This window comes from Glandiceps talaboti, chromosome 19 (assembly GCF_964340395.1).
Source record: "Glandiceps talaboti chromosome 19, keGlaTala1.1, whole genome shotgun sequence".
Taxonomy (NCBI): Eukaryota; Metazoa; Hemichordata; class Enteropneusta; family Spengelidae; genus Glandiceps; species Glandiceps talaboti.
The window spans coordinates 11,048,877-11,056,432 of record NC_135567.1 but is presented as its reverse complement, the minus strand read 5'-3'; positions in this window follow the sequence as shown (position 1 = coordinate 11,056,432).

Here is a 7,556-nt window from a genome sequence, read left to right as displayed (position 1 = left end):
TGTACATTTTGATGAACCTGAAACTGTTCTCTCTCTATTGGAACCTGTTGGAAAAAACAAACAACGGGAACAAACTAGGATAATAATTACAGCGACACAGGGTACTTTAAATATATCCAATTACATTACGATACAAGACTCATATGATCTCTTTTAAAAATGGATGGGTTCCATTGCGAGCGATTATATCATTGGAAATCGCCTCAGAGAACTCGCAAAAAAGCTATTTTTAAAAAGCTCCAGATGTCCCGTGTTTTAAAGGGTGTGGTTCTCTGTTTGTTAGTTTGTTAGCCAGACAAGCACACGAGTGCCATATCTGTTAAGTTAAACATGGGAGAGGAGAAGAGGATCTTCAACGTGTTTGGTATTGTGATTTTCGGTATTTTCTTGATGACAGCATTCGTCGATTGTCAGGAGTTTGGCGTTTCTACTAATGACGGTACGTATATTTCTGGAAGAAAACAAAACGCCATCTGGTCATTGTTTTTTCTTTTCTTAGCAATTCATCATAATTTTACACTAACTTAACATCACATGTGCTTACGTTCCGAAAACTTACTGAAAAAAATAGCCGACTGTTCCAAAAGACTTTCCTTAATCACACTAAATTTATCATATTTCAATTCATTTTTGTTCTATTGGAATTGATTTTCAATGGTTTATGATGAATTAGAATGGTTGCTCATCCACTATTAAAATGCAAGATTTAAAACAGCTCAGATAAAAATTCGTTTTAGCCGGTGTCGATGACAAACGTGACAAAATTAATAAACCAAGATAGTTATGTTGTTTAACAACTTCAATTGCCTTGTTTACAAATTACCATTTCTGGTCTATGTTTCTTCTTTTCTTGGCAACTGATGAGAAATTTTGAACTATATTAACTCCTGGCAATCGACGAATGCTGTCTTCAAGAAAATACCGAACATCACAATACCAAACACTAAATTAACATCACTGAAACATAAAATATATCTCACAGTTTATGAAAATTTCATTAAACCTCATTACATTTATCATATTCAAATTCATTTTTCTTGTATCTGAATTAAATTTCAATAGTTTATGATTAATTACAAACTTTGCTCATCCCCTATCAACATACAAGAAATAAAACAGCTAAGACAAAAAAATACGATAAATGGGAAAAGAACAGAATTCAAATGTGCAACCCATTTTATCTGGCCTAGCGTTGTCTAGTTTTTTTCTGCTGATAAAATGTTGTATTTGGCAAAGATTTAAAATTTCAAGCTGTGCAACCTGATTTTACTTTAGGTTTAAGTTTATTGAAATCCACTACAAGGCCTCAACCAATCGTACACAATAACTGTAACAGAAATAGGAAATTAACATGAACAGAAGAACAAAATATTTTGGAAAATAACAATATCTGTAGGAATAAACACCACAGAAACATGTCATGTGTCTACTGTTTCTCGCAACTTGAAAGCTTTAAGAAGATATACAGACAGCTTTGTAGTGGTGGTCTGATCCTCTGATGATAATCGCCTCAGAACACGCAAAATGTAGCTATTTTTAAAAAGCTCCAGATGCCACATGTGTTTAAAGGGTGTGGTTCTCTAGATATGTTTGTTAGTTTGTTAGCCAGACGAGCAAACGGCTGATCAAGTCTGTTAAGTTAAGAAAGGAAGAGAGTTTTGTCTGCTTATAAAATGTTGTATTTGGCAAGGATGTAAGGTCTCCAGCTGTGCACCCTGATTTTACTTTAAGTTTAGGGTTAGGTTTGTTGAAATCCACTACAAGGCCTCAACCAAACGTACAAATCAATTATCCACAATAAGTGTAACAGAAACAGCAAATTTACATAAACAGAAGAACAAAATTCTTTGAAAAAAACAATATCTGTAGGAATAAACACCACTGGAACATCTCATGTGTTTACGGTTTCTCGCAACTTGAAAGCTTTGAAGATATACAGGCAGCATTTCAATTATGGTCTGATCCTAGGATGATAATAAATGGACTAGACTGTAATCGGTTGGATTTGTTATCCGATGTGCTGGTAAATAGGTTATTTCAACATAAGGTGGCCAGATAAATAAATAAAAAATGATATTCGTCTTCGAGAACAAGTATATTGTTAATTCTGTTTTATAATACAAACAAAATGTCTGCGATGCATGTAGTTGAAGGTGGCGGCATACTTCAGTGTTCAATTTGTGAGTCGAGCAGCGAAATGAAGCTAAACTAACTTCTTGTCTATAATTTAGTAAATTTAAATACTTCTCAGGTTGCAATTGTGATTAAAATTTACCGTGGAGATCTAGTCTAGATGAATGAGTGATAGCAAAGGTCCATTCTTGTCTACAGCATCCTTTCACTCTCTGTACAAAAATATCCAAATAGGAGCATTGCCGACTTTTTGTTGAAACCACACCATGCCAAAACCATATCTAAATAGTCAGTATTTAACATACAAAGCCCGCGTGGTCCCACCTACGTCGTCAACTTGTTTAAACATGACATAACACGGTTTTGTATAGCGACCATGTTCAATCTCTAACAATTTCAGCCATTATACAATGTAACGTTTGTTGAGAAAATAACATAATGGTTGTCTGCCACACTCACCTAAAACAGCCTCCTTTGTTAACAGTACTGTTAACACCTGTTAAAAATCTACAGAATTTCAACTGAACACATCCAAAATCACTCTGAATATTGATAGCGCCATATTTCGTTTCCATAGCAAAGAATGGGAACAATCGCAGCGTCTACATTTTTAATGCGTTTTGAAGGGACATACCTCCCATCTTCTTATGACCCTTTGAATGGAAAAAACGAGCTTTAGAGGCTTTAGTGGCCAAATTCGCTTTACCTGGTGTCCATGACAACCATGACGAAATTAATAAACCGAGATAGTTATGGTGTTGAACAACTTCAATTGTATTATTTACAACTTGCCATTTTTTCATATTTCCTAAGTAATCCCATATTTTTGTAAACCATATTTTTTATTTTGATAAATTTACTTCCATTTTTCATTGCTTACAGAACCTTTCGAGATGGGTTATTTTAAGGTGTGTACAAATAGGTATATCAGCTGTGTCACCAACGCCATCTACATACATAAGAATACTAATTGATAGGAAATCCTCATTTACATAAATTGCCTCAGATTCATTAGTATCCATGTACCTTGATAATTCATGTATAAATAAGGAAAACAAAAGAGGACTTAACATACAACCCCTCTATCTTGTTCTAATATTGTTTTTAAAATAATTAGTTAAGCCAACATTACAACATACACATGACTCCAGCTGCAAATAACCTGACCTTAAAACATTCAATATTTTGACATGAATACCGACAGAAGTAAGTCAATACCACAACTAAACATGATTAACCCTATCAAATGTTTTAGCGAAAACTTTAAAAATTACATAAACAAGACCTCCTTTTACAGAAATGTATTTTTGCACGAAAGACTGAACACAAAAAAAATGTTGGCCACAGTTGAGTAACACATTTGAAAACCGGCTTCTGCTTCCACCACGATATTATATTCCTTGACCCATGCTGACTAGTCTATCATCGAAAAACCGTAGTAAAGATCTTGCTACAGAATTACAAAAGTGATATGTCCCGGAAATTATTCACACCTGTGATTAGGCCTTTTTTATGAAGAGGGGAAATAGTGCCCCTGCACCTTTGACGACAACATTTACCACGTGATAGGATTAAATTATACGACTTACCGAGATATATAGACAAAATGTTTGAACCGTCTTTAGAAAAACTCAACAACAAAACCACCCGGGAAAGGAGCCTTTCCATTGCTAAAAATTTTGATTGCATGACCGACATCTTGTACAGAAATTCCCTCATTACGAGAAGTTGTTGAGTTTTACTCAAAATAAACAAGTGTACATTTTGATGACGATTAAAATCTTCTCTCTCTCTCTGGTGAAAATATGGCACAAAGGTGCCTTTTTATTTAATTTAATTTAATTTAATTTGTTAATGTTTATTTAGTACCCAAAAAAACTTTTGCAAGACTGTGTACACTGAAAAACAAACAAAATGGACAAACTAGGACAAAAGTTACAGCGGCACAGCGTTCTTTAAAACATATCCACTTACATTACCAAACTACACTCATTAGATCTCTTTTAAATATCGATGGGTTCCATCGCGAGCGATATTATCATTGGAAATCGCCGAAGAGAATTCGCAAAATAAAGCTATTTGTAAAACAAACTCCAGATGTCACGTGTTTTTAAAGGGTGTGGTTCTCAGGATCTGTTTGTTAGTTTGTTAGCCAGACAAGAAAACGACTAGTCAAGTCTTAAGTTAAAAAAAGGACGAAATGATGACTAACTTAAACCTGTTTTTTATTGTGATTTTCGTCATTTTCTTAAAGACAGCATTCAGGACTTTGGCGTTTCTTCTAATGACGGTACATATATTCCCAGAGTAATTCAAATCGCCTTCTTGTGTATGTTTCTTATTTTCTTGGCAATCGATGATAATTACATGACCAGACTACATTCTAAAGATCTCTTTTAAATATCGATGGGCTCCATCGCAAGCGGTATTATCATTGGAAATCGCCTCAGAACTCGCAAAATAAAGCTATTTGTAAAAAGCACCAGATGTCACGTATTGTTTAAAGGGTGTGGTTCTCAGTTCGTTAGTTTGTTAGTCAGAACAAGCAACCGACAGTGTTTTGTGATACTATGAATGTTTAAGATACGTACAAACACCCACAGTTTCATATCTTTATTTTATTCTGACTGAGTATGAATACACTTGGATATGAAAACCAACTTTGAATTCTTATTTGGGTATAGATTACCAACATTTAGGAGCATCTTGTAAAAGCAGTATTTTAGAAGAGGTTCGACTTCCTGTCTTGCATTGCTCGTAAGCTTCACCTATATAGCATGTAACCAGTATTTGCCTAACACATGTAAAGCAGCATTTTAATGGTACACTCAGCAAAAAAATGTCAGCGACCTGATCCAATTCATGTTTGTTTTTGTTTTTGTTTTTGTTTTTGCTTTTGTTTTTGTTTTAGGTTTTTTTGTTGTTGTTAGTTTAATCATGTTTAAATTTTCGCCTAAGTGTATGAGTTTTGTTTGATCCTTTTGAAGCTACCGCCTATCATTAGTTGCCATATCATTCCGTTATACCATTGTTAGTAGTTAAGAAAAGTCGGCTACAGATGTTCACTGTGACCCAAAGGTGTAAAGGTGAAAATACTATTTATGTCGAAATTATGGAATTTTGGTGTACTCTTTGTCCTGTCCACATTGTATGAAAAGGAAATAATGCATCCAAACTGGTAATTAGGTTGTAGTTGTACAACATACCACAGTTCAAGTGTGGTGTGTACATTCACAGAATGGTTCACTATAAACATATATTTTTTTTTATAACAAGGAAAAGAAATTGCCTCTTGGAACATAAAACCTCTTCGTCTTTTTGAAATAATTATAGAACGTGTTGTGTCAGAAACCGTTAATATTTTTTCCCATCCAGTTAATACAGTATTTCGCTGCTATACTATTTGTGCCAATTACGTAATTTGTAAAAAAACAAACAAAAAAAACCAAGTGTACATTTTGATGAACCTGAAACTGTTCTCTCTACAGTGAAAATATGATACAAAGTAGTTTACTGTTCTATTATTCTTTTAAAATATTTTTATTAATACCCAATGGAACTTGTTGCTAGATTACGTATATGGGAAAAAATAAAAGGGACAAACTGGGATAAAACTTACAGAGGCATAGGGTACTTAAAATATATCCAATTACATTACCTTATTACATTCTTATGAGATCTTTTTTAAAACGATGGGTTCCATTGCGAGCGGTATTATCATTGGAAATAGCCTCAGAAAACTCGAAAAAAAACTATTTTTAAAAAGCTCCAGATGTCACGTGTTTTAAAGGGTGCGGTTCTCTGTTTGTTAGTTTGTTAGCCGGACAAGCACACGAGAGTTATGTCTCATAAGTTAAGCATGGACGAGAAGAAGAGGACCTTCATCGTGTTTTGTATTGTGATTTTCGGTATTTTCTTGAAGACAGCATTCGTCGATTGTCAGGAGTTTGGCGTTTCGACTAATGACGGTAGGTATACTTTTGGAAGAAAACAAAGCGCCATCTGGTCCCTGTTTCTTCTTTTGTTAACAATTCATCATAATTTTACACTAACTTAACATCATTTGTGCTTACCTTTTGACAACTTACTGAAAAAATAGCTGACTGTTTCAAAAGACTTTCCTTAAACCACATTAAAATTATCATATTTAAAATAATTTTTGTTGTATTGGAATTAAATTTCAATGGTTTATGATGCATTAGAAACGTTGCTCATCCCCTATTAAAATACAAGAACTAAAACAGCTAAGATAAAAATTCGTTTTAGCTGGTGTCGATGACATAAATGACCTCAGATTCATTAGTATCCATGTACCTTGATAATTCATGTATAAATAGGGAAAACAAAAGAGGACTTTGGATACAACCTTGTCTTTTTTCAATATTGCATTTAAAATAATCAGTTAAGCCACCTTTACAACGAACACAAGACTCCAGCTGCTAATATATTGACTTTAAAACATTCAATATTTTACCATGTATACCGACAGAAGTACGTCTATACCGAAACAAACATGATTAACCCTATCAAATGTTTCAAAGAAATCTATAAATATTACATAAACATGATCACATTTAACAGAAATGTATTTTTTTGCATGAAAGACTGAAGGCAACAAATATTGGCCACAGTTAAGTAAAATATTCGAAAACCGGCTTCTGCTTCCATCAAAATATTATTTTCCTTGACCCATGCTGACTAGTTTATCATTCGAAACTGTAGTAAAGATCTTGCTACAGACTGACAAAAGAAATGTCCCGGTAATTATTCACCACTGTGATTGGGCCCTTTTTATGAAGAGAGGAAATGTTGCCCCTGCACCTTTCACGAGGATATTCACCACGTGATAGGATTAAATTATACAACTTACCGAGATACACAGACACAATGTTTGAACAGTCTTTAAGTTTGCATGAATAAAGCTATTTGTAAAAAGCTCAAGATGTCACATATTTTTAAAGGGTGTGGTTCTCAATTCGTTAGTTCGAACAAGCAAACGACGGGTCATGCCTGATACGTTAAGAAAAGACGAGATGAAGACGACATTCAAAGTATTTTGTATTGTGATTTTCGGCATTTTTTTTAAAGACAACATTCTTCGATTGTCAGGAGTTTGGCGCTTCTTCTACTAACAGTACGTATATTTCCGGAAGAAAACAAAGAGCCTTCTGGTCTTCTTTTCCTGGCAATTGGTCATCACTTTACAGTAAATTAACATCACGTGGGCTTACCATCACAGAACTGACTGAAAGAAAATATATATCTGACATTTTGTTTAAATGTCATTAAACCTCATTACATGTATCATATTTAAATTTATTTTTCTTGTACAGGAATTATATTTCAATAGTTTATGATGAATTACAAACTTTGCTCATCCCCTATCAAAATACAAGAAATTAAACAACTAAGATAAAAAAAAT